At 41.7% G+C, this 19,960-nt stretch overlaps 1 pseudogene; it reads left to right on the forward strand.

Annotated features, from left to right (window-relative positions):
* On the forward strand, positions 18,271–19,526 carry Gm5616 (predicted gene 5616; annotated as a pseudogene).

The raw sequence follows: 19,960 nt of genomic DNA on the forward strand, positions 1-19,960 counted from the left end.
TGGGGGGGGGGGGTTGGTTGGTTGGTTGGGGTTTTTTTTGTTGGTTTTTTTTTTTTTTTTTTTTTTTTTTGGTTTTTCGAGACAGGGTTTCTCTGTGTAGCCCTGGCTGTCCTGGAACTCACTTTGTAGACCAGGCTGGCCTCGAACTCAGCAATCCGCCTGCCTCTGCCTCCCGAGTGCTGGGATTAAAGGCGTGCGCCACCACGCCCGGCTTGAATATTTTTTTAAAAGTCAAATTTAAAAGAAACTGTCTTGGAGTAGAGATACAACTAAGCTAAGGAATCTACCCAGCATGCATGAAGCCTGGGGTCCAACCTTCAGCACCACACCAGCAGGACATAGTGGCACATGCTTGTAATTCCAAGACTCAGGAAGATCAGACATGAAGGTAATTTTTGTTATATGGTCAGGTCAAGAAGAGCCTGGGGTACACGCGAACATTGCTTGATTAAAAAGTAACAGTCACGACCACGAGAGGAAACATACCTAAAAACAGTGACTACAGAGAGGCAATAATAAGCCAAGAACAACTAGTTGTGAAGGGCAATCCTAAAATACACTGTCCATCTCTGTGTCGATAGACACCTTTGTTTGTTAGGCAAGCCCGAGTCATGATTTCTGTTCCTCTTGGCTACACCAGATGACAGGAAGTGTCACAGTGAGCAGCATGTTGTTGTCGTTATTCTCTAAGATTTTTATTCTGCAACAGAATAGAAAGTAAGTACTCTAGGTTTGGAGGACTATATATTACCTCTGTCACCACGATTCCATTCTGCCACCAAGACACAAAACAAGACCATCATGTAAGCAAATAAAAATGGTTTTGTTTTTTAAAAAAAATCCCTAGTAATAAACACTGGAAATTGGATCTTATTTAATGTATTCATGTCAGAAAAGGTTATTATTCCTTTTATTTTCCCCTGCTACTTTTAAAAAGCAGATTCCATTCCTCGACCACCGTAAATAATAAATAAATAAATAAATAAATAAATAAATAAATAAATAAATAAATAAGCACAGTTAAAGACACGGAGACTGACATGTTCAGCCTCTGGGCCATGATTTGCAGACACCTTATTTGAAACAAATAACAACAACAACAAAATAGGAAAAGTTGAACAAAAATCCCTCAAAAACTAATGAGGAAAACACTGTCAAACTGAAAGTGCAGGGAATGGGGGGCGGGGCGGGGGGAACTCCAGCCACTGAGAAAACAATCAATCAGAAAACCACAAGAAATGTTTCTCACTGAAGGAAACACAACAGTCATTCCTTAGGAAGTTGGTGGCATATGGCTTTTCCTGGGGGACATGCACACTCTGAGCACTGACAGAAGAAACATACGACTCCCCCAAATCTAGCTGAGGGTACAGGGGTGTCTGGGGGAGTTGTTTAAAAGAGTATAGATGGCTTTTCCTGTACAGTGCTGGACAACCCAGGACCTCTAACATGCGGGGTACACACACACACACACACACACACACACACACACACACACACACACACACACGAAAAGCCACAGCTCTAGTCTATCTCTTAAGTTGAAAAGCAGGAGACAGACTTTGGAATGCTGTTCCTCAGTAAGGAATCAAGCGAGGGAACTCTGCCTGAGGAAAACAGATGTCAGCCACTATTCCTCCCAGATCACAACCGTTTAAGGCTTGAGATTCCTCTGTTGAGAAATCTGTTTAGGTCCATATTCTATCTTTAACTGGATTATTTCGTTTGTTTATATCTAGTTTCTGAGTCCTTTATATATCTTGGATATTGGCCCTCTGTAAGATGTGGGGTTGGTGAAAATCTTTTCCCATTCAGTAGGATGCCATTTTGTCCTTTGGATGGTGTCCTTTGCCTTGCAAAAGCTTTTCAGTTTCATGAGGTCCCATTTATGAATTGTCAGTCTTAGTGCCCGTGCTATTAGTGTTCTGTTCAGGAAGCTGTTTTCTAATGCCAATATATTCAAATCTATTCCCCACTTTTTCTTCTATTGGGTTTGGTGTATGTGATGTTATGTTGAGATCTCTGATCTACTTGGACTTGAGTTTTGTGCAGGATGATCTTTTTGCAGTAATTTACATGCAGACATTCAGCCAGACCACCATCGTTTGTTGAAGATGCTTTTTTATTCCATTGTAATTTACAGCCTCTTTCTCAAAAATCGGGTGTCCTTAGTTGTGTGAATTTATATCTGGGTCTTTAATTAGATTCCATTTTAGGATCATTTTATCTGTTTTTATGCTAAAACCATGTGGGGTTTGTTACTATAGCTTGAAATCAGGAGTGGTGATACCTCTGGAAGTTCTTTTATTGTACAGGATTGTTTTAGCTATCCTGGGCTTTTTGGTTTTCCATATGAAGATGAATATTATTCTTTCAAGGTGTATAAAAATGTGTTGGAATTTTGATGGGGATTGCATTGAATCTGTAGATTGCTTTTTGGTAAGATGGCCATGTTTACTATGCTGATCCTACTGATCCATGAGCGTGGGAGATCTTTCCGTCTTCTAATATCTTTCTTTCTTCAAATACTTAAAGTTGTTGTCTTACAAGTCTTTCACTTGCTTGATTTGTTAGTTCAAGATATTTTATATTCTTTGTTGGTATTCTGGCAATGTTGTGTCTCTGATTTCTGTCTCAATCCCTTTGTCTTTTTTTTTTTAATTAACCTTATATGCAGCCTCTTCTCTGAAGGTTTTTATCAACTATAGGAGTTGCCTGGTCCCTTATGTAGACTATCATATCATCTTCAAATAGTAATGCTTTGACTTCTTCCTTTCCAATTTGTATCCCCTTGTTCTCTTTTAGTTGACTTCTGCTCTAGCTAGAACTTCAGGTACTGTATTGAATAGAAATGGAGAGTGTGGACAGCCTTTTCTTGTTTCTAATTTTAGTGGAATTCTTTGAGTTTCTCTCCAGTTATTTTGATGTTGACTATAGGATTTCTGTAAATTATGTTTATTATGTTTAGGTATTCCCTGTACCTCTCATCTCTCCAAGACTTTTATCATGAACAGGTGTTCAAGTTTGTCAAAGGCTTTTTCAGCATCTAATGAGATGATCATGTAGTTTTTTTTTTCTTTCAGCTTGCTTATATGGTGTATTACACTGAAAAATGTTTTATATGTTAAACCATCCCTACATCTTCAGGATGAAACATACTTGATCATAGTGAATGATCTCTTTGGTGTGTTTAGGATTCCACTTGAGTATTTTTGCATCAAAGTTTTAAGAGAAATTGGTCTCAAATTTTCTAAATTTATTGAATCTTTGTGTGGCTAAGGTATCAGGATGACTACGTAATCATAAAATGAATTTGGCAATGTTCCTTCTGTTTCTATTTGGGAGAATAATTTGAGGAATATTGGCAGTAGCTCTCTCTTTGAAAATCTGGTAAAATTCTATGCTAAAACTGAATAATCTTTAGAGTTTTGTTGGTTTGGTTTGGTTTGGTTTGGTTTGGTTTGGTTTGGTTTGGTTTGGTTTGGTTTGGTTTGGTTTGGTTTGGTTTGGTTTGGCTTGGCTTGGCTTGGTTTCTTTGGTTGCAAGACTTTTAATGATTTCTTGTATTTCCTTTGGGGCTATATGTCTATTTAAACTGTTTATCTAATCTTGATTTAACTTTGGTAAGTGGTAGCTATTAATAAAATTGTTCGCTTCTTTTAGATTTCCACTTATTGTGGAATGAATGATTTTCAAATATGACCTAATGAGTCTGGGTCTCCTTGGTGTCTGTTGTTATGTCCGCCCTTTTGTTTCTGATTTTGTTAATTTGGATAGTTGGTGTCTTTTAATTAATTTGGATAAGGATTTGTTTCTCTTGATTTTCTCAAAGAGTCAACGAATGCTTTGTTTCACTGATTCTTTGCATTGTTCGGTTTCTATTTTATTGATTTCAGTCCTCAGTTTGATTATTGCCTATCTACTTCTCTCCTGTATGTGTGTTTCCTTTTGTTCTAGAGCTTGCAGGTGTGCTGTTTAAGTGCTAGGATAAGATTACCAATTTCTTTTATCCTTGAGAAGAGTTTTTGCTATCCTAGGTTTTTTGTTATTCCAGATGAATTTGCAGATTGCCCTTTCTAATTCGTTGAAGAATTGAGTTGAAATTTTGATGGGGATTGCATTGAATCTGTAGATTGCTTTTGGCAAGATAGCCATTTTTACTATATTGATCCTGCCAATCCATGAGCATGGGAGATCTTTCCATCTTCTGAGATCTTTAATTTCTTTCTTCAGAGACTTGAAGTTCTTATCATACAGATCTTTCACTTCCTTAGTTAGAGTCACGCCAAGGTATTTTATATTGTTTGTGACTATTCAGAAGGGTGTTGTTTCCCTAATTTCTTCCTCAGCCTGTTTATCCTTTGTGTACAGGAAGGCCATTGACTTGTTTGAGTTAATATTATATCCAGCTACTTCATTGAAGCTGTTTATCAGGCTTAGGAGTTCTCTGGTGGAATTTTTAGGATCACTTATATATACTATCATATCATCTGCAAAAAAGTGATATTTTGACTTCTTCCTTTCCAATTTGTATCCCCTTGATCTCCTTTTGTTGTCGAATTGCTCTGGCTAGGACTTCAAGTACAATGTTGAATAGGTAGGGAGAAAGTGGGCAGCCTTGTCTAGTCCCTGATTTTAGTGGGATTGCTTCCAGCTTCTCACCATTTACTTTGATGTTGGCTACTGGATTGCTGTTGATTGCTTATATCATGTTTAGGTATGGGCCTTGAATTCCTGATCTTTCCAAGACTTTTATCATGAATGGGTGTTGGATTTTGTCAAATGCTTTCTCTGCATCTAATGAGATGATCATGTGGTTTCTGTCTTTGAGTTTGTTTATATACTGGATTACGTTAATGGATTTCCGTATATTGACCCATCCCTGCATCCCTGGGATGAAACCTACTTGGTCAGGATGGATGATTGTTTTGATCTGTTCTTGGATTCGGTTAGCAAGAACTTTATTGAGGATTTTTGCATCAATATTCATAAGGGAAATTGGTCTGAAGTTCTCTATCTTTGTTGGGTCTTTTTGTGGTTTAGGTATCAGAGTAATTGTGGCTTCATAGAATGAGTTGGGTAGAGTACCTTCTGTTTCTATTTTGTGGAATAGTTTGTGAAGAACTGGGATTAGATCTTCTTTGAAGGTCTGATAGAACTCTGCACTAACCCATCTGGTCCTGGGCTTTTTTTGGTTGGGAGTCTATTAATGACTGCTTCTATTTCTTTAGGGGATATAGGACTGTTTAGATCATTAACCTGGTCTTGATTTAACTTTGGTACCTGGTATCTGTCTAAAAACTTGTCCATTTCATCCAGGTTCTCCAGTTTTGTTGAGTATAGCCTTTTGTAGAAGGATCTGATGGTGTTTTGGATTTCTTCAGGATCTGTTGTTATGTCTCCCTTTTCATTTCTGATTTTGTTAATTAGGATGCTTTCCCTGTGCCCTCTAGTGAGTCTGGCTAAGGGTTTATCTATCTTGTTGATTTTCTCAAAGAACCAGCTCCTCATTTGGTTAATTCTTTGAATAGTTCTTCTTGTTTCCACTTGGTTGATTTCACCCCTGAGTTTGATTATTTCCTGCCGTCTACTCCTCTTGGGTGAATTTGCTTCCTTTTGTTCTAGAGCTTTTAGGTGTGTTGTCAAGCTGCTAATATGTGCTCTCTCTAGTTTCTTTTTTGTTGTTATTGAAATCCAACTTTAACCTATGGTAGGCTGTTAGGATGCATGGGACATCTATTCATGGGCCATCCTAGTCTACAAAGTTCCAGGACAGCCAAGGCTACACAGAGAAACCCTCTTATCTCCTCCCCCTGCCAAAAGAAAAGAAAAAAGAAAAAACCAAAATGCATATTAAAGCTGGACTGAGAAATTTCTCATCTATCAGACTGGCAAAAATCCAAGTTTGAATAAATACTACGCTGATGGCCTATGGAGAAGCTGGTGCTCTCAAGCATTGCTGATGGAAAGGCAGAGCAATGTGGTGCCTACAGAGGGGAATTTGGGAGCATTAAGAAAAATTACATATGTATTTATTTACCTTTTGGCCCAGCATTTGGGAAACTACTGGAAAACACACACACACACACACACACACACACACACACAAAATGACTATGTATAAGATTATCCCTAGAAGTGTCATTAGTGGTCACAAAAAATGAAAAAAAAATAGGAAAACAAACCAAACTTGAATCTGATGATGGACCAGTAAAATGAATTATGATGCATCTTTCAAAACAACCCAGTGTAATATAAAAAGGAAATAGGAAACTCTATAAACTGTAATGATGAAACCTCCAGGACAAGCAGGAAAAGAAGTTGCAGTATCTACTGTGCAACCTCTGGGGTAATAAAGATGGAAGGAAGGCTACAAGTAAGTGTATTTGTTTATACTAACAACAAGAAACTGATGGAAAACAAATCGGAAATGGATAAAATGTAGTTCCTAAAAGCTTGGGGAATTTGTGAGTAGAAATAGAAGGGTTTTTTAAACATACCTTGTTAAATAATTTTCATTCTCAACAAATTAAATCAAGAATTTTTTTTTTTTAAAAAGAAGGGGGCTGGCGAGATGACTTAGCCTAGTGAATCTGAGTTCAGTATCTGACCCACATATAGAGAGAGACAACCGGCTCCCTCAAGGTATGCTCTGATCCTCCACCAGTGCACCATGGTGCGCCTACTCCATGCAGACAGAATCCATAAAAATGTAATAAATAATTATTATTAAAAAGAAGAAGGGCTGGAGAGATGGCTCAGTGGTTAAAAGCACTGACTGCTCTTCCAAAGGTCCTGAGTTCAATTCCCAGCAACCACATGGTGGCTCACAACCATCTACAATGTGATCTGATGCACTCTCCTGGTGTGTCTGAAGACAGCAATAGTGTACACATATACATAAAAATAAATAAATCTTTTAAAAAAGAAGAAGGAGGAGGAGAAGGGGAAGAAGGGAAAGAAGAGAAAGAAGGGGAAGGGGAAGGGGGAGGGGAAGAAGAAGAAGAAGAAGAAGAAGGAGGAGGAGGAGGAGGAGGAGGAGGAGGAGGAGGAGGAGAAGGAGAAGGAGAAGAAGAAGAAGAAGAAGAAGAAGAAGAAGAAGAAGAAGAAGAAGAAGAAGAAGAAGAAGAAGAAGAAGAAGAAGAAGAAGAAGAAGAAGAAGAAGGAGAAGAAGAAGAAAATAAATTCTGAAAAAAAGGAGTCGCACGCTATTTAGCAACAAGCTTATGCTCTAAGAAATGTTTCCAGGGACATTGGTGCTACACAAGCATGAGAGTGAGCTTATAGAAACTAGGTTGTGTATATCAGTCAGCCAACATGACCTCATTGTGCAATCAGTGAACATGAAACACCTGAGGCTGATGCCAGTACAACACATGGGTTGTTTTATGATAAACTACAGTTTTCATAAGTGCAAGGAAAACACTGTCAAATGAGAGTATATGAACTACAGAAGCCAATAACAGGCTCAGCACTATCACCATGAGTTATATACTGTGCTTTACAATAGACTTTTGTAGGACTGGCAGCATAGTATATTCTTTTTCGTCACTAGAAGTCCAATGCGCTATCCATTGCGCCACAGAACCACCTCTTAAGGGCATCCACCTCCTCAGATATCAATAGCGTGTCATACTAAAATTGCACAACAGCCCCAACATCAGTAGCAAGCGGAGATTTTCAGCCTACTTAGGAGCTGATGGGACCATGGTTGTACATTGTATATAATGTTGACAGGACCACATTATATGCCACCTGGATATAAATCCAATGAAAATTAGTGTAGTGACATAAACCACTTTGTTTTCTCTCTGAGGTTAACACATTTAAGAATGACATTTTGACAATACTTCCTTCACTGAATTTTTTTTTTTTCAGAGTAAGTAGAACTTGGGGCTGGAGAGATGGCTCAGTGGCTAAGAGCACACACTGCTCCATCAGAGGACCAGAATTCAGTTCCCAGCACCTATGTTGGGCAGTTTACGGCCTCTTGTAACTATAGCTCCAGGGGATCTGACACCCTCTTCTGGCTTCCTGTAAACATATTGGCACCTGCAATCATTTACACACACACACACACACACACACACACACACACACACTTTTTTAAATTTAAAAATAGAAGAAATAGAATTGAGGAATGCCAACTTTACACTGTAATCTTATTATAAATAGTATTGCTGCTGTACTTTCCTCCCAGCACTCAGGAGTCAGAGGCAGGGGGATCTCTGAGTTGGAGGCCAGCCTGCTCTACAAAGCGAGTTCCAGGACAGCCAGGACTTCACAGAGAAGCCCTGGCTTGAAAAACCAAAAGACAAAACCAAAGTCAAAGCAAAACAAAGAAATAGCTGGTCGTGGTGGCACACGCCTTTAATCCCAGCACTCGAGAGGCAGAGGCAGACGGATTTCTGAGTTCGAGGCCAGCCTGGTCTACAAAGTGAGTTCCAGGATTGCAAGATTTTTTTTTTACATTTTCCTGGATAAAGCAAATGATTATCTTAATGATATCAAGAACATTATATTTTCAGTGTAAAAAGATGCAAGTTAAAGTTATTTTTGAAATTAGAATATTGTTTCTCTTCCTTCCTTTTCTTGCAGCCTTTCTCTTGCACCCTCTCCCTTGTTCTCTCTCAAATTCATGAATGGTCTCCTTTTAATTGTTGTTGTTGAGTGTGCATGTATGTGAGTCTGTGGTGTGTGTGGTGTGTGTGTGTGCATGTGTGTGAGTCTGTGGTATGTGTGGTGTGTGTGTGTGCATGTGTGTGAGTCTGTGGTATGTGTGGTGTGTGTGTGTGTGCATGTGTGTGAGTCTGTGGTATGTGTGGTGTGTGTGTGTGCATGTGTGTGAGTCTGTGGTATGTGTGGTGTGTGTGTGTGTGTGCATGTGTAAGTCTGTGGTATGTGTGGTGTGTGTGGTGTGTGTCTGTGTGTCTGTGGTATGTGTGGTGTGTGTGTGTGTGTGTGTGTTTGTGTGTGAGAGTCTGTGTGTTTATAAATATATAAATACAACCTGTTCGGTCCAAATAATGTAATTTGTATGCATATGACTTCAAAGCTGACAACCTGGTACTGAATATATTGTCAGCTCCACCCACGCTCCCTACAAGGGATGAAACCTCTTGCTCTAGGGATAGAATAAGCTTAGAAAGAGTGCAGGTAGCCCAAGGATTGCCACAGCCGCTGGCCCACATCCTACCTGAGGAGAAACTTCCAGCTTCTACAGGATTAAATCCAGTGTGGGAGTGTGTTGGGAAGAAGGGAAGGGAGCAAGAAGCTGTGAATATAAAAATCCATTTTCATAAAACAAACACTGCAGAACAAAGAGAGTTATTCCCCCATTACAGTATCAGTGGGTAAAACTATAGCACTCTCACAAAGCTGGATCATGTAGAAACTACTTATAGATCTCGATCATAGATAAAACAGGCTTAACAAAGTGTACAGAATATCCCACCCAGCAGCGGAACGATACACATTCTTGTCATCAGCATAGGGACTTTTCCCAAAATAAAGCATACTTTAGGTTTATGCACGTCTTAACAAATACAGAAAAATAGAAATCATTTCTTATCTACTTATAATAGGGTGAAACTTGAAAGTCAACAGAGAGAAAAACTATAAAACTACTGAAATTAGGAACAAACAAGGAGAAAAACTAAAGAATTATTATATGTAAGTACATTGTAGCTGTCTTCAGACACTCCAGAAGAGGGCGTCAGATCTCATTATGGATGGTTGCTCTCTCTGTGCTTGTTATGACCCTCCTTGCTCTGGCCCAAAGCTAGCTTGCTTGCTTGCTTGCTTGCTTGCTTGCTTGCTTGCTTGCTTGCTTGATTGATTGATTGATTGATTGATTGATTGATTGATTTATTATTTTTTATTTTTTTATTATATGTAAGTACACTGTAGCTGTCTTCAAACACTCCAGAAGAGGGTTTCAGTATCTGGTTACAGATGGTTGTGAGCCACCATGAGGTTGCTGGGATTTGAACTCAGGACCTTCAGAAAAGCAGTCAGTGCTCCTAACCACTGAGCCATCTCTCCAGCCCTAAAGAATTATTAAAAACACAAGAATATTGAAAAATGCATAGTAGATCGGTGGACCATTGTCAAAATCAAGAAAAGTTTTTGCATGGAATTTGTTTGGAGGAGGGGATGCAGGCGGGGTTATATGTGTACCATGGTGCATGCACGGCAGTCAAAACTCAACTGAGTGGGTTCTCTCCTTCCACCGTGGAGGTCTCTGGGATTGAACCTAGATCACTAGGCTTGGTGCTATAGCAAGTGTCCCCACACATGTATCAGACACACACACCATAAGTAAATAAATAATTTGGAGGGAGAGAGAGAGAGAGAGAGAGGAGAGAGAGAGAGAGAGAGAGAGAGAGAGAGAGAGAGAGAGAGAGAGAGAGAGAGAGAGAGAGGTTGGACATGGGAGCATGTGCCATAGCTTGTATGTGTCAGTCAGAGGACAGCTTTGTGGATTTTGTTCTCCTCTTCAGCCTTTGCATAGTTGTAGGTCTTGAACTTGGGTCAAAGCAAGCACTTTACACACTGAGGCATCTCTTCAGCCTGGGAAGTTCTTTAACACCCTGATTTCTGAGTAAGGTGGAGGGACAGAGGCTGACTTTACAATGTAAGGAATGGGACGTCAGCTGGGGACCAGGAAGCTTGAGACTTCTGCACGATTTACAGTTACCTTGGTTGTGCCAAGGATACACTCTAAGAGCCAGAAATGTCTTGGTGGAGAAGACACTGAAGTAGATATGAGGAAGGTGAGGCTCTGTTCTGAGACTCATTAGTTCAGTGAACTCTTACTTAATCAACAGCTATTACTTGGGAGGCGATGAGACGCACAGAGCTCACTGAACGTGACAAATGCTGTCCCTGCCCTCATTAACTGAGCATCTAGACAGACACAGTTAAGTAGTGAGCTAGAGCAATCTCGTGTAACACCTGCCGTGGATGGATGCCGTGGACCCAAGAGTCACCTGAGCTGCAGTGAGGGATTCACGGAATGTGTCCTAGAGAAAGTGATGTCTCCAGGGCTCAGGAAGGCAAATATAAAAACAGGGGACCATCCCAGGACAGTGTCCCCGGAGGAACCGTATGTTCTGAAGGAGTCCAGTTTCCATGTGAGCTGCTGTGCACACCCTGTCCTTGCATGTTCATAGAATATTGCTGGTCCTTCTACACGCTAACTGTATGTCTCACTTTTACAATTACCAGGCATCCACAAAGGCTATAAGAAAAGGGTCTACTTTCTTCATTTGTTCAATAGATGCCATCAGAATTTAATCTATCAGACTTATAGTGCCTGGTGATATATTGTGTGTGGAAACATTTTTCTTTAAAGTTAGGAAAGATGTAATATTCTGATAATTTAACCACAACTTCATAACTTGAGATACGAATTAAAGTGTGATGTACAGAGTTTAAACTTTGTGCTTCTTACACAGTTTTTTTTTAAAAAAAACTGTGTGTGTGTGTCTGTATGTGTCTGTGTGCACACATGTGTGCAGCACATTTTATGGCTCGTGTGGAAGTCAGATGAGTCAGTTCTCTTCCTACCATGTGGGACCCCAGGGTCAAATCCAGGTTGTCAGGCTTGGCCACAAGCTCCTTTACCTGTGGAGCCATTTCACCAGTCCTCCTACTGAAGTTTACATGACTTGAGCTTGGGCCTTGAATGCCTTACTCCATCTATCATATATAGACTATAGAATACAGTCTATAGAACATAGACTCTGGAATGCCTGCAAATCAGTGGGTAGAACGCTCCTGGAGCTGAAAAGATGGCTCAGTGGGTAAGAGCACTTGCTGAATGCTGAGTTTCATTCTCAACATCTACACTGGCTCACAGCCATCTGTCACTCCAGATCCAAAAGATCCAATACACTCTTCTGGCTTCCTTAGACATTTGCACAAACTATCCATGCACACACACACACACACACACACACACACACACACACACACACTAGAAAGAAAATTCTTCTTATGATATGACACACATAGAGGAAGTGGTGAGCAAGCTGACTCATGTAGAATCCAGATTCAGACTACAATGTCAAGAGGTCCAAGCATGTCAGATGTGACAGCGTGGGGTGACTGCACATTATGAAGGTGGTGGTGGATGCACACACATCAGTGATTAAGATATGCTACAACAACTTCCAAAGCAGGGTGATTACAGAGTCATAGTTTTGCTATTTTGCAAGGTGACAGGAAGGAAAGGGGCAATTTGTAAACATTCCAAATATACTTAATGTCATGATGACTGTTCTCGATCCCAAATGGGTGTGTTACAGAGTCCTCTGCTTGAGGGATTAAGCTTCTTAGACTTATTTTCAAAGTTCTTGCTTGAGTCAGTGGGACGGCTTAGCACATAAAGGAACTCATGACCTGAGTGTGATCCTCAGGACCCACGTGATAGAAGAAAAAACCCCCAGATTCCCTTCCCCACATATCTAAATAACGGCAATTGATAATTACTTCTTGAGTATTAACCAACACCAAGATTTCAAAGACAGCTGCGGAGGCTTGACTCAGCCCTTAAGCTACAATTTTGCCAATGCCAATGTCTTGAGTGTGGGCCCTAACTTCAGCCAACTGCAGTGGTTTGGAGGGACCACTGCATTCACCGCTGCCTCTGTGGCCCAGGGATCATGTGCACACCAGGGTTGAGTACTTACATCAGAGTGGGGAGAGGGCAGCATAGACACAGAAGAGACCTTTATTTTTATAGTCATGTCCACTCAAACTTGCATAGCCACTGACATAGTACAGGTGCTTAGTGAGGTCCTGAGAGTCACTAGTCAGTAAGGGACACAAATGGGGACACAGTCTGCCAGCTGCCTCCTCTGTATGACAGCCAGGATAGAAGAAGGAGATAGCTCAAGTTTTTGAAAATTGCTGCATAAAGAACGGGCCATATATGCTACTGTTGAACCTAGCTTATGTGGGAGGTTTTAGTTGGCTGGGTTTGAGGTTTGGTTTGGTTGGGTGAGTGGGTGGGTATTTGTGTGTGTGGGTTGATTTGGTTGGTTGGTTTGCTGGTTGGGGAGGGTGACCTTAAAGTGGAAAAGTGAATGAAAAATGCAATATTGAGATAAAGTCCTATTCTTTAGCATGGACACAGATTTCTGGGATTTGCAAACAGACTGAATTAAGTAACTTCAGTGACTCTACGAAAGGAGCTTTCACTTATTTACCTTGTGAGAGAGTTCTACTCTACAGAGAGGATTTACTGCCTCCCGCAGCTGTTAAAAGTACCTTTCTCCCATTTTCATTATAAATTTTAAGTTCAGTTCTCTGAAAGTCATTAAATGTGATCTTCTATGTTGTCAGAGTTATTCATCTTTTGGACTTGTGTTCCATTATTATAAAATATTCACGTCGCGTCACCAAAACATATTAAGAATATAAATCTTCCTCACATGCCCTCTGGGATCTCTACCATTGCAGTCTTAATCCCTGAAAGCGCATGGTCACTGTGACAATGCTCTAAATGGTCATACAGCTCCATCTTTATTTGTTTGAGGGTGGCCTGCTGGTGGACACACCTGTAGGGGTCAGAGGGCAACTTCTGGGCATCAGATCCTCCCTTCCACCTTTTAGGTTCCAGGTTGGAACTCAACTCATCAGGCTTGGCAGTCTACCCACGGAGCCATCTCAACAGCTCATTATCCTCATTCTGAAATAAGATCTTTAATCTGTACCAGGCTTCATTCCAATTTCTTCAAACAAACTGGTGGAAATTTCAGAACACCAATAAGCAGAGATCAGTCAGGTCTCTACTATCTCTCTCTCCAGGAAATACTAGAGCAACACAGCACAGTACTGGAACATTCGGCCTTCTGTCCAAGTGTGAGACCGTCGTCCTGTTATGCACGTGGTTTGGAGTCTGAAGAGCATTCACTGGGAGTTCTGAGTTCTTTTGGTCTGAAACAAAGACTTGGACCATGGAATCATGAATAGAGGTAGAAATGGAGGCTGTTTATCAAGGAGAAAAACACTTCTGAGATTGGGCATGAGCCAGAAAGCTAGGTAGGTAATCTGGAGTTCTGGACAAAAGAGGTCAATGTTCAGCATCTTCTTCAACCACTCTCCATGTTCTTTTTTTTTTTTTTTCAGTCTTTCACTGAACTTGGAGCTTGCCATTTCAGCCACACTGTGGGCCAACAAGCCAGAGGAATGTCCTTGCCTCGTCTCCAGAGCAGAGGCTGCAGCACTGTCCAGTCAGCCTGGATGGTTCCGAGTTCTGAGGATGTGTGTTCTGGTTTAATCCCAAAGCTCTCTCTCCACTTTACGTCCCCGCCACACTCCCCACCCCTGAACCAAGCCAGGAACACTGAGCCGTGGAACCTGAATTCTGAGGACACAAAACAGCACAGGGGATCTGATCCCTTTCCCTCCTACTCATCCCCAGTGCTGAAAATAAATTGGCCTTGGTGAGTGTAATCATAACTCTCGTTACTAATCTTGTTTGAGGCAGGTCCCTCTCTGTCTTCTAATTGAAACATTAAAGCAGCGAGCAGCCGTCATTACAGAGAGAGATTTCCCAGAAGAACTCCACAGATCTTGCTTATTCTTTCCCTGTGTTGTAATAAACATAATTAGTTCCCCTTACAGGGATATTGTTCATAAGTAACTTAAAATTTAAAAATCACAATTGGCAATTCTTTTTTTTTTTTTTTTTGGTCATAGAGAGTCTAGAGGCGCAGAAGTGAGCCTCAGACCTATTAAGAGTATCTAATAAAGGTTTTCAACCACAATAAAGTGAATGGATATTCAAGCCACTGGATCCCTATGAGGAGTCTATCAGTTGCAGGTAACAAATGCTAATGTAAGCCAGGTTGCCTAAGTCAGGATGGAATTACAATCTGAACTCAAATGATAGTTATCTGAGCTGGGGATGTGGCCCAGTGGTAGAGTGCTCGTCTCATATGTGTGAGGTTCCAGGTTCAGGTCCTAGCACCACAAATAGTTTATCTGGTCACTTACACCTGTAATAACAGCATTAGGAAGCCTGGCACAGGGCCATCACAAGTTCTAGTCCATCCTTGACTATATCCCTAGACCAACTTTAAAAACATAAATAAATCAAACTGACAGCTGGGCTCACTCTTGGCTGGCAGCATCAGAAGTGTGGGTTGTAGTTGTGGCCCTGTTTCTTTCTGCTCCTTTTGGAAAAGTCATCGTTAGATGGCAGGGAAGTAGATGTGCACCAGCCTAAATGAGTGCACTAACCAAGGCTCTCCAGAGTAACTGAATGAATACATTTATTAGAATGACTTACAGGCTGTGGTCCAGGTAACCTAACAATGGCTGCCCATTTATGGGAATGTCCAAGAACCCAGTATGTGTTCAGAACACAAGGATGGATATCTCAGCTGGTCTTCAGTAAATACTGAAACCTGAAGAAGCAGGGTTTGATGCCAGAAGAAATGGATTTGCTAGCAAGGATGGGAGGGAGCAGGCAAAAAGAGAGCTTCCCTCTTCTACGTGCATTATGGAGACTTCCAGCAGGTGTGGCCCTGATTAGAGCTGTGTCCTCCCACCTCAAAGATCTGGACTAGAGGTGGACCTTCCCACTGCAAATGATCCAGTTAAGAAAAAAAAATCCCTCACAGGTGCATCCAGTCATTTTGGGATCCTAGTCAGTTCCAGATGTTGTCAAGTTGACAACCAAGAATAACCAGCATCACCATAGGGATCGTCCTAGTCTCTAACAACATGGACCGGGGACCACTTAACATCTGTCAGAATGTAGGCCTGTCCCTTTAAGACACTGGTCACTCTGAAACCATCAAGGACACTGTTCCTGAAAAGTGCAGACACCACAACGGTTAACAGCCACAAGAGATGTGCAGCTGCAGGCACAGTTCTGGTGACTTTCATAGCCACACCCGTTTCTTCACCACAGAGGGTATTTCCAAACATCTAAAGGATATGAAGAATCACTAAGAACAGCCCACATGCAGAACACAAGGTTGGAAATGAGACAAAATCTTGAACGTGGCTTTCCTAAATTGTGCATATAAAAAATCACCAGGGGGCGCTCTCCACAGATATCCACAAGTGTAACACACTTGCTTATCACTTCCACCACCACACCATCCCAGGCTGATGCACAGGGCTTTGAACACACGCTAGGCAAGCATTCTATCAGCTCAGCTACAGTGCAATGCCTAGCCTTGTCTTTTCAGTATCCACTTCTGGCTCCTCTTTCTCTGCCTATGAAAAGATGCTCTGGCATTATTTCAATATGTTGGGCCTTCCTGCCTTCACTATCTGCCACCTTCTTTATGTGGTGATATCCATTCGCATTTGGTTACCATCTCCCAGCTGCTTCCTCTCAAATCCACATCTCAAACCCCTAGATCTCTCTCCTGAGCATTAGATTCCTGTATGTCATTAACTACTGAACATCTCCACACGCCTATCTCTGACTCCAAACGACTGGATGGAGGGCTCCTTCTACCACTAAGCCTCAGTAGCTTTTCCACTGCTACCATTGTTGTTGTTGTTGTTGTTGTGGTGGTGGTGGTGGTGGTGCAGAGATAATCTCTCGTGTGAGGTATAAAAAGCATTCACCTGTCAATAAAAACAAACAAACAAACTGATAGCCAATGAGCTTAGGCAGTAAATAGGAGGTGAGAGTTCTGACAAAGAGAGAGGGGGAGGGAAAGAGCTAGGAAGAGAGGGAGAGGGAGAAAGAGAGAGAAGATTCTGGAAAACAGTCAGACTCAGGGAGATTTACCAGGAAACTCTGAGGAGACATGACACATAAACCTGAGAAGAAGGTAACCAGCCGTGTGGCACACTTAGAATAAAATAAACTGGATTATTAAGATATGAGTTAGTCTGGGAACAGAGTCAAGGCTATTGGCCTAAGCATTCATTAATAAAAAAAATTAGTCTTAGAGTTGTTATTTCTGGGAACAAGTGGGAGGAAAAGCCAAGAGTTACAGTTTGTTGGTTGGCTTTGTTTTATCTCTTAAAATTATGTCACCGCCAACCTGATTACTCAAGTCTGAGACCTGGAAGGCATTTTTTTTTTTGAGACAGAGTTTCTTTGTGTAGCCCTGGCTGTCCTGGAACTCACTCTGTAGACCAGGCTGGCCTCAAACTCAGAAATCCACCTGCCTCTGCCTTCCAAGTGCCAGGATTAGAGGCATGCACCACCACAGCCCGGCCTGGAAGGCATCCTTAATCCTTCTTCCTCTCATACGATCTCATCTCTACCCAAAATCTCTAAATCCTGTTCCACTTCCTGAGCATCCATCATGTCTGTAACTACGACACTCTCTGCCCCTTATCACATAAGCCCACTGGTGTAGGGAGTTCCATAGCCATCCTACACTCTACTAACCCATCCAATTACACCAACCTGTGCACTTAACCTTTCAAAGGCCTTGTAGCTAAGGATGTCTCAACAGATGTGTTGAAACAAATTATATCAGAGACCCACATAAGATACTATTTTTTAAAAAAGAGGTCTGTGGGTGCTGGCACACCATCCCACGACCTGGAAATATAACAGAAAGGCTTCTCTGCCACCTAGAAAGTGAGTCTCTCAAGGCACCACAGCAGTGCCTTGATTTGGAATTTCCCAGCCTCTAGAAACTTAAGCAATAGAGTGTGGAGAAATGGCTCCATCCATCCCAGAGGAGCCAGGTTTGATTCCCAATTCCCACACGGTGGCTAAAGTCTTCTGTGACTGCAGTTCCATAAGATCTGACATCCTTTTCTGACATCTGCAGACACCAGGCATACGAGTGGTATAAATACATTCAGGCAAAACATTCATAAACAAAAAATATAAATAAAGCTAAAAAAATTTTTTAAAGAAATGTAAGCAACGCACACAGTCCATGTGGTCTGTACTATTTTGTGATAGAGCCCCAACAAATTAAAACATGTCTCCAAGTACTCTTTAGAAATTCCTAGACAATAAAAAATGAAGAGCCCTACCTTTGCTTGATAAGAGCCTACCTGCTTCAGGGGCCAATGAGAAGGTGTCGGGTGGCCTGTCGTCTCACTCATGCAAGAGTGAGGCCATATCAGCACAGGGACAAGCTGCCCCTTGCACTGCTGGGAGAAGCCTTGGGGCTAGAAACTCAATGTCACTGTGCATTGATGAATACTGGCAATCAAAGGCTGCTACAGTCTCAACCAGTTGCTTTCTTGGTATCCTGAAGTCTCCAAATGACGGGGTTTAAGAACTAAAGGTAAGCACTTCCGCTTCCTGCCGCTTCTGAAGTGGCTTCCTGCCGCTTCTGAAGTGATTTCCGCTCCTTTTTCCTGCGCGGCGTTTCAGTCCCTCTTGAGGTGGGCTGTCGTCGAGTCGCGGCGAGGCCAGCGCACCGTAGCCATGACAGAGGCTGATGTGAATCCGAAGGCCTATCCCCTCGCAGATGCCCACCTCACCAAGAAGCTGCTGGACCTTGTTCAACAGTCATGTAACTACAAGCAGCTTCGGAAAGGAGCCAATGAAGCCACCAAAACCCTCAACAGAGGCATCTCTGAGTTCATTGTGATGGCAGCAGACGCTGAGCCCTTGGAGATCATCCTGCATCTGCCTCTGCTGTGCGAAGACAAGAATGTCCCCTACGTATTTGTGCGCTCCAAGCAGGCTTTAGGACGGGCGTGTGGCGTCTCCAGGCCAGTCATCGCCTGTTCTGTTACCATCAAAGAAGGCTCTCAACTAAAGCAGCAGATCCAGTCCATTCAGCAGTCTATTGAAAGGCTCTTGGTGTAGGCCGTAGCCTCTGCCCTTTCCTGTCTACTGCCACCCTGTTTGTGTATCATATTGTCTGTTAGCATGTACTATTTTCAACCAGTTACTATTATATTGTACTACATCTGCGTTTTATATTTTTATTTTTGTCTTAATAAGGTTATTTTTCACCATCTCTTCATTCTCTTCTACCATAAAAAAATGAAATGGTAGCTAGGACAGGTGAAAGGCAGAATGTCACCATTTAACAACAGGAAGAACCAGGAGAAACTTAAGCCAGGGACAGTGTATACTTTCATCTGCAAACTTATTCCACTGCGCAGGGTAGGATGACAGTGACCCTGGTCCCTTGTGCCTTTGATATAAGATCTCCATCAAGTTACTGTCACTGAGGAACTTCCTTTGGGTAGCAGTTTCTCCCTCCCCTTATCATTTGAAGAAATTTGATGTTGGGCCTATGTCCGGGAGCCATTTATTAATGTCCTGTGTGTTTTTGATGTATGTAGTCTGATATTCTCCCATATCTGGGGCAGTATCAGTTCAAAGGGATTCTGTGGAGATCGTGGCAATTTGCTGGAACTTACAGCAGAGACAGTGCTAGCAGGAAACATCCTCTCCTTGGTAAATGGGGATGTCTTATTGTGGAACCATTTGATGGCCGTGTTGGGAGCCCTTATCCTGTTCTTCCCACAGCGTGGGTCAGGTGTATTCTCCCTCACATGAAGAAAGTGATAACATGTTCATTATTGAGCATCCTAATAAATATGTTCATATTTCATTTGAAAAAAAAAAAAAGAACTAAAGGTAAAAGCCAGGGGTCAAGGTCAGGACACACCCATAATCCAGCACCCACAAGGGAGGCTGAAGCGGGAGGATCGCTGTGAGTTTGAGACCAATCTGCTCTGCTAAGGTCAGAAAGCAGATGTTATCCCTGATTTTGGAATTCCCAGACATCAATAAAAAAATAAAAGCAATAATCTGTGTTTACAGGGGCTGGGAAGACGGCTCAGTGGTTAGGGTAAGTACTGCTCTGGCAAAAGACTGAGGTTTGATTCCCAGAACTCATACCAGGTGGCTTACAACCGCTTTTTCCCCGGTGATCCAGTCTCCTCTTCCAGCTTCCATGGGCACTGCATTTACATACAAATGCCCACCCCCACCTTCTAAATACACACATACATATAAATACAAATAGAAATATATTTTTTCTAAAAC

This window comes from Mus musculus, chromosome 9 (assembly GCF_000001635.26).
Source record: "Mus musculus strain C57BL/6J chromosome 9, GRCm38.p6 C57BL/6J".
Taxonomy (NCBI): domain Eukaryota; kingdom Metazoa; phylum Chordata; class Mammalia; order Rodentia; family Muridae; genus Mus; species Mus musculus.